This window comes from Sitophilus oryzae, unplaced genomic scaffold (genome assembly GCF_002938485.1).
Source record: "Sitophilus oryzae breed Bouriz unplaced genomic scaffold, Soryzae_2.0 scaffold_1508_pilon_pilon, whole genome shotgun sequence".
NCBI lineage: Eukaryota > Metazoa > Arthropoda > Insecta > Coleoptera > Curculionidae > Sitophilus > Sitophilus oryzae.
In genome coordinates, this window is record NW_022146179.1 from 288,797 (window position 1) to 311,593 (window position 22,797).

Consider the following 22,797-nt stretch of genomic DNA (forward strand, 5'->3'; position numbering starts at 1 on the left):
ATATGCATAAATTTAGTTTTCGTATTTTTCTATAGAAACTTACGGTGCGTTTATACAACATAATCGTAATCATAATCACAATTTTAGTCACAATCATAACAGTTAAAACCATTATTTTAGATACGACCGTTTATACATCGCAGTCGTAATCATAAGCATAATTTAATAACCTTGAAGTTCGTAAATTTTAACTTTTTTGATTTTTGATTTGTGATTACGACAAAAATCGGTTAGGGGGCATTATTTATTTTTTTTTTCATTTTTATGTTTAATAATTATGATAATTTTTGTGTTTAAAAAACCTGAGTAATAAAATTTAAACAAAAATACACTTCTAAAATGATTATGAAATAGAAAAATAAGAAAATTAGGTTACTTTATCAGCTGTATTTACATTCCAAGTTATGCGACTATGTTGTATAAACGCATATTAAAATTGTGATTGTGACTGTGCTTATGCTTAAGACAAAAATTATGATTATGATTACCACTATGTTGTAGCCCAAAAAAATTATTACTGTGAATTTATAAACATTTCGAATGTGGGTACGGTAAGAAGTGGCAACATTGCATTCTCTCCGAGATTCTCTCTATGCACGGTAAACGAATTTCCGGAGGGTGAACAGTGGCACTCAAAAGTTTTTCAAAATTTTCCGGAAAATGTCAAGAAAAACATAAAATTTTTAACATTTTTTTTCGCAAAAAGAACCTCATAGGCGTGTTTCTGGGGTTGAACTATACTACCAGTTAAAATATTTGCACTCATTTCTGGGACACCCTGTATGTACAGGGTGGGTCAAATTCGACGCTTTTAAATGGAAACACCCTTTTCTATAAGAGATAGATAAAAACTAATATCGGTGTCTGGAGCTCAATTTTTATCAAAAACATGATAGTGAAAACCGCATATCGATATCTGTTACCGTTTCGGAGTTACGGGGTGTTTTTCAAAAATATGCATTTTTAACAAATCGCTGTAACTTTTTTGCTATGGAAAATTTTGTATTTTTATGAAAACATTTCCAAATCACATTTTTACGTAGAATTTAATGGTTTAAGTATATTTTTTTTAAAATTAATAATTTAAGAATTATCAACAGAAAATTTGATTTTTTATATGAGACACCCTGTATATCTTTAATTTATTGAAGAGAATTTAAAATTACCTTTCCAAAAATATAACACACTTGATATTTTGCTCGATTCCTCTTCGAGATATAGAGTATACAAAAATTCGCCCGTTTTAATTAAGTAGGCTTTGAATGGCACCGGCTGTAATGCAAAAAAATTCTAGCTGTGAGCATCAATAAAATTAAAACGAAAATAATATTTGCTATGAGAGATGCAGAATTTTATAACAATTTAAAATATATTTAACCAACATCAACACATTTAAACTATATCTGATAACAATAAAAAAAAATAGCAAACCAAGACATGAGATTTTGCTGCAGGTGTTCCACCGTCTTCTATTATATAGACCATCTTCTGTTATGGACAGACGGGGCCGTTTCTGAACATTTCTCGCGGAATTCCTTAACTCAGTGGGGGTGAGAGAATCCCTCTCATAACTGCTAGGTATTTCTAATTCTTTTCTAGATTATACGGAAGAATAAGGAACCTTTGTTCTTCCGCAAATATATCCATAGGATTAGATCCATGGGCACTGTCAGGTGGCCTCGACGGCCAACGGCTGGGATCTTGGTTAGCTATTCAATTATTCTTGAAATTGGCTGCAAAAATTTGCTGATAACTTCAGCGTTCTGAGGCGGTGCCTCTTCTTGCTGGAAAAATATGTTTTCGAGTTCCATTAAGGGCATATCATCAATAAGGGGTCCAAAGCCTACTAGTTAAAAGTGGCGAACTTTTAAAAAATTTGTATTTCGAAGGGGAATACAACAAAATATCAAGTGTGCTATATTTTTGGAAAGGTAATTTTAAATTATTGTCGGTTAATTAAAAATATAGAGGGTGTCCCAAATAAAAAATCAATTTTTCTGTTGATAACTCTTAAATTATTAATTTTAAAAAAATTATACTTATACCATTAAATTCTACATAAAAAGGTGCTTTGGAAATGTTTTCATAGAAATGCAAAATTTTCCATAGCAAAAAAGTTACAGCGATTTGTTAAAAATGCACATTTTTGAAAAACACCCCGTAACTCCTAAACGGTAACAGATATTGATGTGCGGTTTTCACCATCATGTTTTTGATGAAAATTGAGCTCCAGACACCGATATTAGTTTTCGTCTATCTGCTATAGAAAAGGGTGTTTCCATTTAAAAGCGTCGAATTTGACCTACCCTGTACAACAATCTGATCATTAATTTCAATTAATTCCATTTTTAATAAAAAATAATTATTTGCTTTTTTATGATTAAACATCTGCTGACAGTCTATTTAATTACTACAATAAAATTAATTTCCTTGTTGGCTTTTGCTTAAAATAATTTTCTATAAATTATTCTTTCTTTTAACTTATTGTAACTGACCTTAGTTGCAATAGCATATCGATATAATAATCAAACAGCATAAATTTGGTTTAATGAAAAGGTTATTAGATTTTTATTTATTTTAACTGAGTTCCATTGAACGTTGACGTTCGACGTATTAATATAATGGATGTTTCTTCGTACTTTTATTTGACAAGCAAGTGATCGATATTAAATAATGGTTTAAAAATTGCACTGCCTAACATGCATAATGTATCACAGAAACTTTACGGGTTTTAAAATGTTCATTCATCATCTATCCGAGTCTTCCAAAATATTAAGAATAGATACCCATAACAGCCAACCGATAGAAGTAAGTATGGTATTTGATATTGTAAATAAATACAAATATTGGCTCTGACGTAAGCTTTCGCAGCTGGTATCAATAAACATAATAAAATTAAATATTTCAAATACCTATATTTGTATAGTCTGCATATCATCTGCATAGTGTATTTGCATTGGATGTATTTAAAAAATAATACAACAAAATATTAATATCGAAAAGCTTTTTTTATAAAAATGTTTGTAAATTCAATATTTAGAGAAACGCGTAATACATTTAATTTAATTCAATTAAATGACGACATTTTGGTATGTTTTATATTTATGCACTTTATATTTTATTAATAATTATTATAACATACATAATTTATTTTAATATCTCAAATAATATAATAACAGAGTTATATACTCCAAAAACAATTTAAATAAATTAATATACAAAAGCGATTTTGAAAACACTAAGTTACAAAATGGTTCTAATCATAAAAGCTTTTATTTTAAAACTAATTAGCCCGGCCATATTAGTCAAATCGGTAGAAAAAATTCCTAGAGTTTTGAAAATGGTTTTACACCATTCCTCTAGACTGGATGTGTCAAAGTCCCCGAAGATAGATCTCACATCTATTTTGGAGGAAGGGGAAGGTGTTATATGTCATTTTTCCCTCTTTCGCATCAACGATCATAAATAATAATAAAAATAATATTTTTCTTAAACCGAAGAATCTTCGAGATTTAATAAATTTTTATAATTAAATTCGATAAATCATTACACACTTTGTCAATTTGTGATTCACCTTTCTTTGTTAAAATTGATTGGAATACATCAATAAAATTAACATACCTACTTCTTTACATTTGGGACAAAATCCAATAAAGAAATTTTCTTTCTTTTTAAGATTTATTTATTAAAAAAAACTTTTTAGCATTTAAAAAAAATCAGATTTTCATGAGAATCCTGTAATATATTTATCAAATTAGGTACCATTGCAATAAAAAAAAGTAGTACAACAAAATATGATTTAATCTGCTGGTCTATAATAAAATATTTTTAAAATTTGAAAAATTGCCAATTTTTAAAAGGTAGGTAAATTTTTTATACTTTTATTTCTCCACGTATACCTACCAATTATTACCAAATTCATGGTAATGCCTAAAAAGTTAGGTGGCATAATTGTATTGTTTTCATAATGACGACCGATATCCACTTCTCGATATCCTTATAAATCTGGGACTACTAATGCTTGTACTACTTTTTTTTTGATCGCAATGGTACTTAAAATCTATTATCTATATTGTTGTTTTTTATTCAGAAAACATATATACGAAACGAATACTTAGAATATATTTTCTGTTAAATGAAGATCGCACAAACCTTGGGTCAAACAGACTTAAACACCCTCTAATGCCAGAAATGTTTCAGGAAATATTTCTGGAAATATTATTATATATAATCTATTATTATTCGAAATACGCGTCCAACGAAAAAAATCAAGAGATGAAGATTGTTTAGAAATGAATACAGATTTTGAAAACACTTTTTATTTTAAGAGAAGCCAGTGGCGTACCATATTTTTCCTCAAAAATATTCAATGTAAAACCCGTATGGACGCTACTGGTTTAGATACATAAAATTATTTGTACATATAAAAAAAACTTTGATGCATAGAAGATGTGTATCAAGTTTCATAAAGATATATACACTCAGATACAGAAAAAACGCAGCGGAGAAATTTTTGATCAAATTTAAAGTGTTATATTTTTGTTATTATTAGCCTTATTTTGATGCAAACTGTATATAATTATATCAACTTTAATTCATAAACTAAGTTTTTTTTTTATAAACTTTAGTATTTGGCATATTATACAGGGTTAATCGAGGGGTTGTTTTTTTACCCTAACTTTAAAACACCCTGTGCAATAATTTCATGTGTAAATTTTCCTAAAATATGGCCGTAAAATTGGTCATAACCATGTCTCCTGAGCATTTCGGTTTTTGGATCATGTCAATACATGCTTTAGTTAATTTTTAAGAGCGGAAAGAACTTGCCAATTGCCACCAACAATTTGCTATTTTTTCAGTGATCATTTCTTTTTGAAGTAATTTTTCAATATGACAAGGCCGCTTTGGTGATTATTGTGAACTATATCCTACTATGAACTGACCATCATGTTCGACGTTTGGGAAATGCTTGGCAGGAGGGTTAAGCCGGGTCCACATATGTAGCACTCTCTTGTATCAGGATCATGTATCACGTATCAAGAGCTTGTATCGTAAGTGTGGACATATCATGCCAAAGTAAGCGTCCATACTTATAAAATTCATACGTATCAGCGTACAAGCGTGCGTATCAGTGTATGTGGACGGTACAACAAATCACCTTGTATCGTCGTATCATGTTCATCAATTCTCATTTATATTATCAGGACGGTCAGTACAGTGTCAGCTGTGATTGAATCATGTCATCGTCCGTGACTGCATACGAGAGTTTGTCGTTGTTCAGCCCAAGCATCTTTTTTAATAATCTATTGTAGTAATTCCTGTTAGTGGGATTCCACAAAACTTCTTTCCCTTTGTACGCATCAATCAGTTTTAATACACTTTCGTTATCCCAACTCATAGTAAAAGCGTGTACACTCAGTGCATGGTAGTTACCAAATAGCAATCGACATCAATCGCGTCCGAACTTGTCAACGAACCCTCGATGCCCCTTTGATGATCGGAGAAAAACCGCCTCAAAACGGGTCACGGCGTATCAAGTCAATTGTATCGTTATACTGTATCAAAACACGTCCAAATGACAGATCGTGATACGTGTGTCCGATACGCAGTGTTAAGATACGCTCCAAAATTCGGATTGGCATGTATCAGATACGGTATCACAAAGGTGTACCATATGATCGCGTTAATTCGGCGTCCAAACTAGCGATCATGATACATGTTGGTGCAACGCGACGGAGATATGATACACCAAGCTGCTACATATGTGGACCCGGCCTTAGAAGTAGCGAGGCGGTACCAGCTTCCTTAAATGAACTTCGTTAAGCCGGGTCCACATATGTAGCATCTTCGTGTATCATATCTCCGTCGCGTTGCACCAACATGTTTCATGATCGCTAGTTTGGACGCCGAATTAACGCGATCATATGGTACACCTTTGTGATACCGTATCTGATACATGCCAATCCGAATTTTGGCGCGTATCTTAACACTGCGTATCGGACACACGTATCACGATCTGTCATTTGGACGTGTTTTGATACAGTATAACGATACAATTGACTTGATACGCCGTGACCCGTCTTGAGGCGGTTTTTCTCCGATCATCAAAACGGGCATTGAGGTTCGCTGAGAAGAATTGATGAACATGATACGACGATACAAGGTGATTTGTTGTACCGTCCATATACAATGATACGCACGCTTGTACGCTGGTACGTATGAATTTTATAAGTATGGACGCTTACTTTGGCACGATATGCATATTCAGTCGACACAGCCCAAATAAACGTCCATACTTATGATACAAGCTCTTGATACGTGATACATGATCCTGATACAATAGAGTGCTACATAATATGTGGACCCGGCTTTAGGTTCTTAAAGAAGAATGAGAAAGCATATCGCAGTATGGTATATGCAGTCTCAATGACAGTATGATCGCACGGATACAGGCAATTATATCAGCCAAGGGAGGCAATACAAAGTATTATGGTATTTTTAACAATTCTTTTTTCTCTTTGTATACTTGAATATTACAGATGTTTTCTTTAATATCGTTGGTTCTGTTATCGTAATTAATGTTTATTAAAACCAGGACAGTATCGTTAGTCTTTAACGCTTTTTTTTTAATTTAGTATAGAGTATCCAATGCAGCGTAATACGACGTTACGACAGTAGCGACCAGAACCATCTCGTCATATTAAAAAATTACATCAAAAAGTAATGATAATTGAAAAAATTGCAAATTGATCGTGATCAGTTCATTTCGCTCTTAAAAATTAACCAAAGCATGTATTGACATGATCCAAAAAACAAAATTCTCAGGAGACATGGTTCTGACCGTAAAATTATATTTTAGGAAAATTTACACACGAAATTGTTGCACAGGGTGTTTTAAAGTTAAGGAAAAAAACAGTCCCCCGATTAACCCTGTATAATATGCTAAATACTAAATAATAATAGCTCCCGTATACCGGGTGCGTCTCAAAAGTGGCTCACCCCTATAACTTTTTTATTTCTTCAGATAAAACAACGATATTTCGTATGTTACATATTTTTTTTTCTTCAGCTACAACAACGATATTTGGTATGACATAAATTGGGATTGATTGACGCATTCAATTGTTTTCGGCCACTTCCGGTTTCACCGGAAATTACTACAACTTTTGATTTTTAAATGGCACCCTCGGTATTTTTTTACTTTATTCGATAGAAAATGACACCCTGAATCGAATGACATATCATATGTCAACTTTTGACATTTTCGCATATGGTTTATTTGGACTTGTAACATGCGGTTCATAACGACAATTTGACTCAAAATACCAAGTGTGTGGTATCAAATTATTCGTAAAAAATGCTTTTTCCAAATATGCTAATGAGCCACCCTCGTTCCATTGAAAAAAATGAGATATGATTAAAAATACGATTGCGGCATCTTTTAACAGGCCAAGACAAGACACTAAAAACATTAGACGATCAAATCTATTTTTCCAGGACTCCTTGATTTGTTTTTAACACAGCCATGGCCCTCTAGATTGAAATTTAAAATACAATTTGTTTTTGAGTGATTACGTCAAAACTTGACGTATGATATGTCATTCGATTCAAAGTGTCATTTTCTATCGAATAAAGTAAAAATATACCGAGGGTGCCATTTAAAAATCAAAAGTTGTAGTCGTTTCCGGTGAAACCAGAAGTGAACGAAAACAATTGAATACGTCAATGAATCCCAATTTATGTCATATATGAACATACAAAATTTCGTTTTTTTATCTGAAAAAATAAAAAAGTTATATGGGTGAGCCACTTTTGATATATAGATACAAATATTTTTAAATAAAATTTTATACAAGAGATACTAATAATTTGGCACAATTTCAGTTAAATTTTAACGACGATCTTAATAAAATTAATAAATATACCTCTGGATCATAATTTGAAATTAAATGCCGGTAAATCTTGTGTTATAGTATTTGGTAGTGATATAAACAAAATTACAAATACGGCTGGTAACATGAATATCCATATAGATAATGTTGCGATACCCATTGTTACAGAGACTAAAAATATTGAGTCTATTTTGATGCGAAGCTTTCTTTTCAGGCACATATAACTACTAAAGTAAAGGCTGCTTATATACGGTTGAAGAATTTTTCGTCTCTTAAGAAATAGATACCATCAAAGACTAAGTATCAATTATGTGACACACTTATTTTATCTTTATTTGATTACGGCGATGTTGTTTATGGTACATCCATAAACGCTAGATTCTCTAGAAAAATCCAAATACTTCAAAAACTCGTGTCTCCCGGTTTCTTTTAACATTCCTTTTAGAGATCATATAACGCCATATTGCTATTTTATCCCCCTCTACAGAGCAGCCTCCCTATTTGTTCTCATTGTTTCACTACGTTGACCATGATCATTCGACTAGGCAAGTGCATTATTTTAAAATTCCTCAACACCGAACAGCTAACTACCAAAAATCTTTCAGTTTCATAGCGCCACATTTGTGGAATAATATTTCTAATAACTTTAAATTTCAATCCTTTACAGATTATAAAAAACAAATTTTAAATAATTTACTAAATTCGTAAATATTATAATTTCTTCGACTGATTTGTGAGATCTTGTTCTTCTGATATGCCCGTCTTTGGTTGCTGTTCCGGTTTTTACACTGTTTCATTATGCCTCTCTGCTTATCTCCGCTCATCCCTGATAAAATTATATTTTCACTTTTTTTATATAATTTAAATTTTTTTAATTCTGTTTATTTTTCTAATTTAATTTATTTCTATTTTGTATTTGGGGTCGCACCACTCTGGCACTTTGTGTCATTGTATCGTTTTTTTAATCGCGGTGCGATCCCTTTAGACACACATTTATTAATACTAATATTATTCTGTAAAACTCAATGGGGTCTAATAAAGAAATTTGAATTTGAATTTGAATTTGAAATTTTGAGACGCACCCGGTATAGCGTTTAACGACTTGGGAGTAGCAAGGTACAGCTTGCCATACTAAAGCTAAATACTAAAGTTTATAAAAAAACTTCGTTTACGAATTAAAGTTGATATAATAGTATACAGTTCGCCAAAAAATCATGAAAATAGGGCTAAAAATAACAAAAATATAACACTTTAAAATTGACCAAAATTTTCTCCGTTGCGTTTTTTTTTGCATCTGAGTGTATTTATAACATCAGAGTAGTTATAAAAAAAGTGCTATTTTAGAAAATTTTACCAGCCTGTATCTCAAAAGTCAAGATTTTTAGAACATACAATCATATGAAGTTTTTTTTTCTTGTAAAAGGTTCAATCACCCACTTAAATATTAGCATGTCATTAAGGAGTACCCTGTATACAGAGTGGTCCGAACTGTATTCCGGAAACTTCGGCAGCATATTTTGCAGACAAAAATAAGTAAAAAAGTTCATATAAATGTATATCCTAAAATAGTTAGTTTCGGAGATACAGAGTGTAGAAGTTTCATTTTTATATCGATTTTTTCCCAAATAATTTCTGGAGTAATGTCAATATTTGGATGAAAATTAATGTCTGGGAGTTTTTTGACATGACAAATTTGATTTTGATATCAATATTACTTGTATAGAGAGCGCCACCTACATATTTTTTAACTGTTTTAAAGATTAATAACTTTTCGTCCGTACCTGTATAAAACTATCGAGTAAAAAAAATATACATTTACGACGTTTTTTACGTAAAAAAGTATCTTGGCAAAAATCGCTATCAGTAATGGTTCTCGAGATATTTGGAATCTAAATTATCAATACCTGTCATCATTGACATAAATTAAACATGTTGACTAAATAGTTATTAGACTGAAATCATAAATTTGAAAAGTTTTTGTGCCAAAACTTCAACAAAAACTGTTTTATCATCATTTTTTCGAAGAAAAGTTTATAATAATTGTCAATAATGACATGTATTGACTATTTCCATTCTAAGTATAAGGAGAACGGTTGCTCGTAGCGATTTTTACCGAGAGGCATTTTTTATGTGGAAATGACGGAAATGTATATTTTTTCACTCAGTAGGTTTTCTACGGGTACGGACAAAAAGTTATTACTCCTCAAAACAGTTAAAACACATGTATGTGGCGCCCCCTACAAATAGGAGTCAGATTGGCATTAAAATCAAATTTCTCATGTCAATAAACTCCCAGACACCAATTTTCATCCAAATATTGACGTTATCGCAGAAATTTTCATCCAAATATTGACGTTATCGCAGAAATTATTTGGAAAAAATCGATATAAAAATGAAATTTCTACACCCTGTATCTACGAAACCAGAGTAGGTTGAGCGACGAGTAGCGACAGAAACCGTCGGCTCTTTTGATGTGGTGGGACCTTTGAATAAGAAGACTAAGAAAGGAGCATATCAAAAATCTTAGGTCCACCGCGATAGGCCTCAAATATGGCCGACTTAAATTCCGGTTTATCAGTGCCGTTCTAATTTTATTTAAAAAATGTAAAACTATGATGTAGGATAGACGTGGGGTAGACTCAATAATTTTTTTTTTATTTTACGTTGTGAATAAATGTTGGTAGTTATTAAAATTGTTATAAAAATATAAAATTCTAATAAAAATAGATAAGTTATAATAATTATTTATAACCATAAACATCCAATATGCTACTGAAGCAGGTAAGTCAAATTGACGTATCTAAATTCTTTGACATCTAATCTTTGACAAGTAGTAAATAAAAGCAAAAATGCAAGAAAAAATATATAATTAGTTAATTTAAGTAAATTTCATAAATGATCGGTTTACTACACGTATGTATATTATATAGTCACTTACTAGCGAAAAGTTGTTCCATTATTTCACTCGATTTTTGCCGAGATCTACCGCACGCTACACACCAACTATTTTAGAGTCTTTTTCGATAAATCGCGATAGTGTCATTTGTTAATTTAAGTTCTGCCACAATTTCCATCTAGATTTACTACCTTTATACAACTATCAGTAGTAGAATAAATAATAAATAACATAAAATAAGCTCCGTAAAGACTGACAAATCCACAAAATTTCAAATCAAATTCAAATATGTCAAATGAATCGTCAAACAGAACTGTCAAGGATCCCCACCCTAGAGTCCTTTTTCCGCCGTAAAAAATGATTCGTTGCCTGAGGCATACTTGAAATAGAGTATATAGAGATATTTGATAAATGGCAACAGTGGCAGTTATTTCGCGCAGCCGCGAGCCGCAAAGAAAATTGAAAACCGGACTGTCGCTTCTCGTCGGTTTACTTACTCTGCCGAAACTAAGCATTTTAGGACATACATTTATACGAAAAAAAATGGACAAAATGCATCTAGAAAGTCTGTTCCTGAAATATTTTAACAATTTATTTGTTTAAAGTTTTATTTGCATTAAATTACTAAAAATACCATTTATTTAAGGATTTCTATTAGTAGAAAGTGCATCTAGTAAAAATCTATTAAAAGGCCAAGACCAAGAATATTTATTAACTGCAAGACCAAGACCGCGACCAAGGTAGTCTTGGTCTTGGTTTTGTATTTGCTCATCACTACTTAAAACAGAAACACATTAATTTATTTTCACGGCAATGTGATTACAAAATAATACGAACAACAAAAAAACGTGGAACAACAAAAAAACGTCCTAATTTATAACAAATAGATGAGTTTTTTAAATTTTTCTAAAATTAGCAAAACAATTTAAAATTTTTACCTGCAGCCGCCACTGAAAACGAACCGAAGCTAAACTTCTATATAAAAATGAACTTACACACATGGCCAAAATTATTGCATATATTGTTTAAAAATATACGGAAAGGAATTTAAAGAATTATTTTTATACATAGCTTTGATAATCTGTAATAAATATTTTTTTGTTAAAATGGATATGGTAAACAATGTTTATCGTTCAGACCCAATATTACTAAAAATTCTTGCACATTTCGATTTGTCGTCTCTTGGGTTTCAGAAGAAATTTGACCGTTGTTTTGGCCTTAAAATGCCTAGAAACATTATTTCACAGTTTAATAGAGTCAGTATAGTAACACTGTCTCAACAGGGCTACCGGCAAATTGCAATAGCTGAATTTGTAGGAGTTGCCCAAAGCGATGTTTCGCGAATATTAAAAAAATCAGGGAGACAAACGCGGTTACAGACCGGCCTGGAAGAGGTAGAAAGAGAGTTACTACGACTATGCAAGACCGTCAAATATCCCTAATTGCACGACACAATCCCCTGCTTTCTAGTACTGCTATTAAAAATGAGTTAGCTCGCCTTGAAGGAGTAAATGTTTCAAGAAAGACCAGAGCAAGAAGACTCCATGACAGAGGATTACATTTAAAGAGTCCTCTACGTGTTCTGAAGATGAGAGCAAATGGACCTAATTGGAATTTTGTCATGTTTAGTGATGAAACAAGAATAGGCCTAGTGTCAGACTCGCGACGAACTTTGGTCTGGAAAGCATCTGGAGGACGAGCACGCTTGAATGCAGCTCAACCCCGTGTCCCGTTTCAAGGGGGAAGCATTATGGTATGGGCAGGTATAATGCACGGAGCTCGAACTCCTCTTGTTTTTATTGATGGCACAATGACAGGTGCCTCATATCTTAGAGACGTTTTAGAGCCTATTGTGCGTCTATTTCGAGGGGCAGTGGGGGATAAATTTGCTTACATGGACGATAATGCTCCTTCCCATCGCACTTTAGAGGTTCGCGAATTTTGTGAGGAAGAGGGTATAAGAAAAGTGTGGTGGCCACCGATGTTTCTCAGATATGAATGTGATCGAGCATGCTTGGAACATACTAAAACGCCATATTGCCAAAAGGAATGACCCCCCCACAGTACCTTAAATGAATTGAAAGTTGCTGCGCGCGAAACATGGGAATCCATTCCTCAACATCTTCTGGACAACTTTATTGAGAGCATGCCACGTCGTCTCACAGCTTACAGACGTGCTCGAGCAGTACAGACTATTAGTTGCGAGAAATAATTAAAATTGTTTTCAGTATTTTCTGTTTAAAATGAAACTTGTTTTTGTTGATTTTCACTCATTATGAAATAAAATTAGAATAACAGCCTAGTTGCACTTAATTTTATATTAGTTAGTCGTGTAGTAAGCCAATATGTCCAAAAATATAAAAAGAATCATATTAGGTTCAAAATATGCAATAATTTTGGCCATGTGTGTATTTTAATAAGCGACAGTAATTCTTCAATAGAAATTCTGTATTTTGTTCTCATATTTCGTACTAGTTTCAAATTTTCAAACGGATAATTGGGGTTACTAGGCAACCATGATAAACTTTACCCACCGGCAGGGCGTGAACAATCCTTTTGTATTAATCAGCGTATATTTTACAAAGGTGATATATGAACTTTATGATTGTTGTAAACTTCAATTTTTAAAGCCCTTTTGTCTTTCAACTTCGACATTTACAGCAGTAATATAACATAATATTATTTTTTATAGAGTAAATTATGCATGATCGAATAAAAATGGCCTCAAAGACTGCTGGGGAATAACAATCGATGATAATTTTGGCAAGGCCAATCTGTAGACGTCATTTACTAAAAATTGAAATAAAACTTATCAAAAATTAACACGAACTAATTAACTACTATTTTTCTCGAATTTTAAACTATACCACCACTCAATATAAAAATAAATTCCAACCTTCTTAAGGCCAATTGGCAGTAAGCGTCATTATAGCTCAATATTTTTATTAGCTCAATATTTGAATTAAGCGTTTATAGCTAAATATTTTAATTAAAAAATAAATTAATTCAAGAACATAATTAATAATTTGGTGATAACCGTTACGATAATTTTAATCGGTGCGCCTCAAAAGTGGCCCACCCCTATAACTTTTTATTTTTTCAGATAAAAAAACGATATTTGGTATGTTAGTATATGACATAAATTAGGATTGGTTGATATATTCAATTGTTTTCGGTCACTTCCTGTTTCACCCGAAATGACTACAACTTTTGATTTTTAAATAGCATCATCGGTATTTTTCTACTTTATTTTATAGAAAATGACACTCTGAATATAATCACATATTTTTTTTTTCGTGTCTTGTCCTATCTATACTATAATCGTATTTTTAATCATATCTCAATATTTTCAAATGGAACGAGCATTTTTTACGAATAATTTGGTACCACACACTTGGTATTTCGAGTCAAAATGTCGTTAAGAACTGCATGTTACAATTTCAAATAACCCTTAGAAAGGGAAAGAGAGGGGACCGGTAACACGCATATTCTCCCGTGATCGGTTTGTGAGGCCAAAATTCGATCGGCGGCCATACTTTGGTGACAAGATTTCGAGTTGACACCAAGCGAATTTTTATGTTTTTTGTGACAACTGTTTTGTTTTAAATTTATAAACTGTGTTGTTTAGTATGTGTGTGGTGAGATGTTCAGCGTATGGCTGCAAAGGCTGAAGCGAGAAAAAAGTGGCTGGAATTACATTTCACAGGTAAAAGTCGATACATAACTTTCGTTATGTAGTCATAAAATGTATTTTTTTTTTCATTATAGCAGTAAAAATACGTAAAATGCTTTTAATATGTCTTGTACCATATCAAAAGCAAACTATTTTTATTTATTCCAAGTAGTATTTTCAATATCCTATATTATAATTAATGTTTGAAACTATAAATAATGCTACTCAGACCGGATTTCTCCAGTGGCGTAGGGAATTACAATCAGAGAAATACAATTTCTGCAATATACATTTTTTTTATATATTGTACATGTAAAAAAATGTATAAAGTATTTTTATCAAATATGTAAAATAATAAATGTAAACTATAAAAAAAACACGAAACATTCTGGTTATAAAAAATCTATATGTATAGCTGTCATTTAAAACTTAAATTTACCTGCCAACATTTGCTGGGGGTGGACAAACTTGTGGTCAGCTACTTGTTACTATATTTTTTAAATATCCTTTCAAAAAATTTGCTAATTTAGGTGTATAATAAGAGTTTCAGTGAGTAATTAATAAAAATTTAAAAATAAATAAATAAAATAACAGAAAGGGAAAAAAATATAAAATTCTAGAATTGTTTATTTTTTTGGCGGAAAATTAGGATATTCTAATGATTGAAGGTAACAAAAAAAAATTACATTATTCATTGAATCCGTAGGCAAGTGTGAAGGGGATTGGCTAGATTCATTTTTATACGATTATACCGTATAACAATTTTTTTTGCGGAAAATTAGGATATTCTTATGATTGAAGGTAACAAATATTAAAAATTACATTATTCATTGAATCCGTAGGCAAGTGTGAAGGGGGGATTAGCTAGATTCATTATTATACGATTATAACGTATGATTGAAAAAAAACGGCGTCCAGTTGGCTTGTAAATGACTGTCGATGACATTCCTCTCAGTCTTTTTTCGATGTTATTTTATATAGTTTTTATGTAATTTTATATGTAGAATTATATGGGGAATGTCATCGATCGTCACATCCAAACAAACATATATGTATATACACGTTTAAAACATATATATATTTACATTATTTTTTATTTAATTATACATTATACACACGTTAATAAATAAATAAATAAATGTCTTGATGATCAGTTCACTGTGACTGTTAAATAAATTTTGCATTATCGACTTAGATATTCTAATATTATAAAGGTGAGACTATAAATACAAAATTGTATATAGATTACTCAAAAATGAACGATATATTAGTTTACGTTTTAATAAATATTCTGTATCGTCTAGGTACAAGCTAATTTCTGATGCTACGCCATTGGAGAATTTCGAGTGGTGACAAATGGCCTCATTTTCAGCTGCCGTGTTACCTGTCCCCTCTCTTTCCTTGTCTAAGAAATAACCCATATGCGAAATGTCAAACGTTGCCATGTGATACGTCATTTTATGCAGAGTGTCATTTTCTATCGAATAAAATAAAAAAATACCGAGGGTGTCATTTAAAAATCAAAAGTTGTAGTCATTTCCGGTGAAACAGGAAATGTTCGAAAACAATTGAATACGTCAATTAATTCTAATTCATGTCATATACTAACATAACAAATCTTGTTTTTTTATCTGAATAAATAAAAAAGTTATAGGGGTGAGCCATTTTTGAGACGCACCCGGTATAAAAAAATAGGTGTGAAATTTATATGTTTTGTACTAGGCTAAAATTTGAAAGTTATAATGAAGCTAAAAGTTAAGTTCTTAACTGATCCAATGATTACATATTGCTGATGAGTGTAATGTAGCACAGTTTCTTCAAAACCACCAGAACACTTTCACTTTAACACATTTTTTTATTTAGGCAGTCTATGATCTACACCGACTTAACCGCGTTTACAAAAACACACTGTAATCATTTCGTATTCACTATTGAGTATCCTACATCAAAAATACGCGTTCGTATTCTGAAATGTATCGCGTTTAAACATTTTCCGATAATAGATAACGTTAAAGAAGTTTTCTTTACTACAGTTCCACATGAAAATGTTTACCTATTATATTATTATTCCAACCTTTTTAAATTAAAAGAGTTTTAGCAGTTACAGTTAGTCTTTAGTGGGCGATAAATATAATTAGTTCGTTTATCGTTTAGAGATAACACATAGCAGGCGCGCCAGGAAAATTTGTTTTATTTTTATCGTAAATAGACTATTTTCCTGTGTATATAAAAGCCGTGTTTACTGAAAAGCTTGTGACGTAAAAGGGCTATTTAATTGGTATACAGGGTGCTACAAATTCAGGGTACAAGCATTACCGTAATAGATACGAACATGGTTAAATTGGGGCAAAGTTGCGCTTTCGGATGTGCACCAAGATGCCATCAAAAATGTCTTCAAAACGATTGCTGAGTGTTTAGGAAAAAAACGAATTTTTTCGAAAATCAATTTTATTTTTTCCTGTCGTTACTTTTTAGAAAATCAAAAAACGAATTACAATTTATCATAGCCACTATATTAGGGCTATCTGATAGTATTTTTATATTTTCAAATTAACTGATAATTTCTGAGATACAGAGGCCAACCCGAGGGGTGTCTCACTATTGGAATTACATGTACATTTTCTTGGCAGTCGCTGGCAGTCATTGGCAGTTTTATGGCAGTCGCCTATAATAATTACATGGCAGTCATAGGCAGTCTTCTTCGTAGTCCTCCTTCGCTTGGAATTGGAAGATTATTTTGGCAGTACATGTACATTTTTTACCCGAGTGAGACACCCCTCGGGCCAACGTATTTTTTTGAAATACGGATCTGCATTTTTTATTTCCGGTTTTGAAAGAACTCGGTCTTCTGAGTACAATGATATGCCACACTTAATACTTTTTTTGTTTCGGAAATTTGAACACAATTTTTTAACTAATTTCAAGTCCGGCTCTGTTTTTTTTTAATATTTAATATTGATAAGCTTTCAAACTTAACAATGATGCGGGGTAAAACACTGAATACGGAAAATCATATGCAATAAAATAATAATAAATAATTATAATATAATGTAATATAAACAATCAAATCATTTCCCCGGAACATGGATTGGAAATGGTAGAGCAGTATAATGGCCAGTCAGGTTCGTGGACCTGTCGCCAAGGGGCGGGGGGAGGCATTATTTAACGTCATTTCTAAAAGTAAAATCAATACATCTCAGCATTTACAATAAAGAGTATAAAATGCATTCGGAAGTATAAGAAGAAGGTCTGTTCAATGAGCTATAAATAAAATTGAACGAAAAATAGAGAGGGTGGTAACCCTTTCGAACATGTAGAGCCTTAGAAACTAGTTTGTAGAAGTTAATTTATTTATAATAACTACACTTAATATTATGCAAATTAATAGATCGTACACTGAGATTTCGAATTCACAACAAAAAAAGTTAAAAACCTGCATACAGGGTGCTTCATTAATAAGGTAAGTTTTTTTTAATTAATTCAATTTATGCGTTTTTTTGCAAAAAGTACTTTTCAAATTTCAATCCTTCATATTTTCTCAATGACTTGACCGATTTTCAAAAACGAAGCGGGAAAGTATAGAGAATAGAAAGCCCTTTTCATTGCGGTACCACTTGACCCCCCTTCCCATTTGAAAAAAATTGGGGGATGACACCCCCGCTTAGAGGGTTGAAGATTCTGCAAGCAATCATTTTTGGGGCAAAAATTGTCCCCCTCACAAACAAAATTGACGTTTTTTAGAATTTTCTGAAAAAAAAATTACCCTGGCCGTTATGCCTTGCGGAACGTTTTCGATGGGCCACCCTGTATATAAAATGCTAATGTTAATCTGTGTTGTCTCTACTGAAGTAAAGACTTGCTCTAGAAAGTTGCTTTTTTTACTAAAAGATAGTTAACTCGCTTTTCTAAAAACAGTCGTCGCCGGATTTTTTGTTTTTTATTTAATTAAACTAAAAATAAAAAGTATTTTTTTTTCCTAATGTCGTGGCGGATGCGCCAGGCTTCAACTAGTAATATCTATAATTTGCTAACCTGGATATTGTTTATTTGAATCTTTGATTTGGCTCGATTTTCCTTATTCAATGTTAATTAGCGACGATCAATATTATTGCGATGAATATAATCAGTTTAAATAATTTAAACAACCAGAGTCGGACTTGAAATTATTTTAAATATTAATTAAATGTTGTTAAGGTATCCAAAACAAAAAAAAGTGCAAGTGTGGCATATCATTGCACTTAGGCAACCGAGCTCTTTCATAACTTGATAAGATGTTCTAAAAATAGTATCAGATAGTCCTAATTAAGTGGCTATGAGAATGTGCAATTAGTTTTTTGATTTTCTAAAAATAACGACAGGAAAAAGTACTGTCTGACAAACGGATCTGAAACAACGGGGCAACGGTGAGGGGATCGCAGTTTTCTAAAATCATGACCGATTTCATTCATAAAATATCCACGAGCGTGCGCTGTTTCATAAAAATATATCAGGAATTTTTATAATATTTTCCAGTAAAGTTTATAATATTATTTTACTTTAAATGTACCTACATTTTGTTTAGTCATTTGCCAAATATAGTAATATTTGTTAAAACGCGTGTACTAATTACAATAAACACAAATCAAGTTAAAGATATAAAACACAATACAATAACCCCGCCACTGGATTTTTCAATAGTAATGACTGTTTCTACTATTCCTAGAGAGGGGCATAAAGTTGGGGGTAATGGCGGCAAGACGTGCGAGAATCTCGACCAATCAGACTGGTTGAATCCGGCATGCCATGATGAATTTTGTCAGCGTTGCCAGCTTACCCTAAGCGGACATTATCTTAAGGAAATACTTTACCTTTTATAATAGGCAGAATGAACGAAAACTGTTAATTAGATAAATATACATTATTACCCCATATAGCACGTCCAAATGAAATTACGTTTCTACAAGGGAGACACATGAGAAACAACATATGTTAAAGTGAACCTAAGTGTTCATCTAGTTCTAACATATACATATGAGATACACGCATGTTTATATTGATAGAATTGTGTGATGCAGTGTTTACTAGTTGTATACCGTATGCTCTCAAGATTCTAAAGAGTTTTTTGTAACGTAACAAATAATTATTAAAATGATGAAATCTGACGTCGGTATATGAAACATACAGTGTATAAGTCATATGTATGTGTGATACTTCGTATCATAGTTGTGCATATAGTACACACCTTGTAAAAATGTGACGTATACACATAATATAAATATCTATATAGTTTGTAATAGTGTACTGTTGTGTCTACATTTTAGCATGAAATGAAGGTGTGCGCATGCGCGGATAGCCTCAGCGTAGATACACCGACCAAGTGTATCTTATGTGTCCTCTCTCCTTTCTCCTTTCTAGGAGTGGTATGTGTTAGCAGCCATTATTGTTTTATCATTCGGAAGCTCTATATAAATGTTCTGTTTGTGTGTAGTTTAAGAGAGATTTTAAGGTAAGTACAAGTTTTTAATTAACTTGTTACACCTTCCTAAGAGTATTATTAATATTATAGCAGCGATTCTTCCCTTACTCGATACCCAATTTACCAAATTTTGACTCCAATGAATGAAAACTCCAAATATCCTCGTACAATGATAAAGAAGTTAGCTGAGTTAGCTCTGCAATATATTTTTTTTTAATTTGGAAATAATACAAATCTAAATGGACCATAGAAAGAAAGATTTAAATACTTCAAAGAACTTTTTAAACTGATATTCGGTAAGTTATTGATGGATCAATATACAGATATGTTCAATATTCAATAATCAGTTTCATATAAAATTTAAGGGTGAGATTGTTAATCTGGAAATAAAATACAACAAAGTCCAACAAAGTGCTCGATGAATGAGTATGCTAATAAACCAACTGCTGGGAGGAAAAAGAGGAGAAAAAAATTACTAAACGAGGTCCACCAAATCGTGGCGATATACCATCAGTGTTTACCATTTTAGTATGTTGTTATACTAGGTACTTATATTTTTAATACATTTTGATACAAATTCTGTTCTTTTACAGTGTTTTCTTACTTCTGGTTTCTGCAGTGTAAATAATTATTATTATTGTGTTATTTGTGCTATTGCGTTCCATGATATAAAGAAATATAAGAATTTTATTTTTAACCACTTAATCCATTTTATGGAAGAAAAATGGTACATTTAATACAAAACAAAAATGGAACAATTTTAAGGCTACTTCTCTTGAACTTACGATCGAGATACTTTTGGAAAATACAAAGTTTTGCATTCCTAATTTTCGTTCTAAAAAGATATAATTGGTATCATTGAATAAATATTTCTTAAAAAGAACGAAAAGTTAGCCATCAAAACTTGTATTATTTCCTAAATTCGTTCATAAAAAGTAGTTTTATCTAGCACAAGATGTATATACGAAGCAAAATACATAGGTATACACGCGGTAGTCACAACTGCAATGTGTAAACATAGTTTAAACGTAATACACCAGCACTGTGTATCCTACGGCACACTGTGTATCCCTTACTTTGTGTATACGTAAATGCTATACTGTGGTTACATTATGAGGCGGACGTTTAACCTTTGTGCATACGTGTTGAACTACAATGTGTAAACGTTGCATATTTACATCGGGGGAATTGTGTCACCCTGTGTCTACATCTAATAATGTAAACACATCGTAAATGTGATTTGATGTGCTGTATGGGACAATAAGAACTACGTCAACATATTAGCATATATATATAATTATGTATGCTGAAATGAACTAAAATATATTCAATTTATAGGTAATATCGAGCAACTTTGCTTTTCTATAATTAAACGTGACAACATCGACTTTTTTTGCCCGAATTCCTTCCGCTGTTTCGTTTGTCAGATAATAAAATGAATTTTAAAAATATCCCTATTTTCCAAAAAACTCAGCAATCCTTGAAATTTTTAAAAACTTTTTTGATGCTACATATTTTGGTGAACATCCCAAGGCGCAAGTTTGCCCCAACTTATATGAACTATATGGTATATTTTTTAATAGCATCATGAATCCTTAGGATTGTAAAGAAATGTCTTTTTTAATCAAAAAGCCCATAAAGACATAAAAGCGTTCGTCTCTTAAAAGCGATTTAAATTCCCTCTAAATAAAAGTGACATTTTTATTGAAAGAATATTCAATTGGGTCCGATCAAATTTTCGATTAACCGCCTAAAAGCAAAATGAAGAAATAATCGTGGCCAGTTAAGCTGATTGATTTGTTTCCCCTTCCAATATGGCTGCTAAGTAGAAAGAAGGAAAATGAGAAATAAAATTCCTTTTATACTCGTTTGGAGGGATTATAGTGACGTGGTTTAAAAAGAATAACCATTAACGATGAGAATTAAATACCTATATGTCTATTATCTGTATATTTTTTGATTTCGTTTCGATTTTTAAAATAAAATATCAGTACAGGTGGTATCGCATAAAAATATACTCTCAGATGCAAAAAAAACGCAGGAAAAATGTTTGGTCGAGTTTAAAATTTTATATTTTTTATATTTTTAGCATGTTTTTAGCCCTATATCCTTGATTTTTTATCAAACACTATATAACCATAGTTTAAGGAAAAGAGTAGTTGCACTCTCGCAAATATATTCTGCCAGCTTTTGCAATCTGTCGAATATCGGCAGATTGCAAAGCGTTTCAGTTGAATTCCGTCCGTCGCGCTGCGAGGTTCGGGCGTTGCGTCCCAGCACAGAGACGGATTGACAAAAAATGAGTGCCTACTGTGTGCTGCTATTAATTGTAGTAATAATTAAAAAAATTGTTCTTTGAGTTTTTTTTAGATTTCCATCGGATGTAAATCGGCAAGCTGATAGTAATTATCAATTAACATTTAATTATATTTGTTTACTTTAGAAGCTGAGATAATATGTAATTAATTAAATGTTATTATTTTTTTAGCATGTGGGCAGATTTTAAAAGTAGTTTTTTAGATATACAGGTTGTCTCAAATATGCGCATGAAAATATTTTTTGGTCAGGGGATTTGCCATAAAATTTTCATAATAATTTACGAGATAATTTATATAGATTGGTTTTTGAAACAATTTTAGAGTAAATATTTTGTACATCTAAAGTCTCCGCAAATTATTAGCATAATAGCATAATCTCTTATAAATGTAGCGGACTGTATTTTTTTATGTTTTTTTTATTTATTTGTTATTATAAGTGGTCGTAATATAACAATATTCAAAATATTATAGACAAAATATTGAGTTTATATTTGAAGGAAGAAAAGTACCACACCTAGCTTTAACCACCGTAAATATACAGGGTGTCACAAAAAAAGTTATGG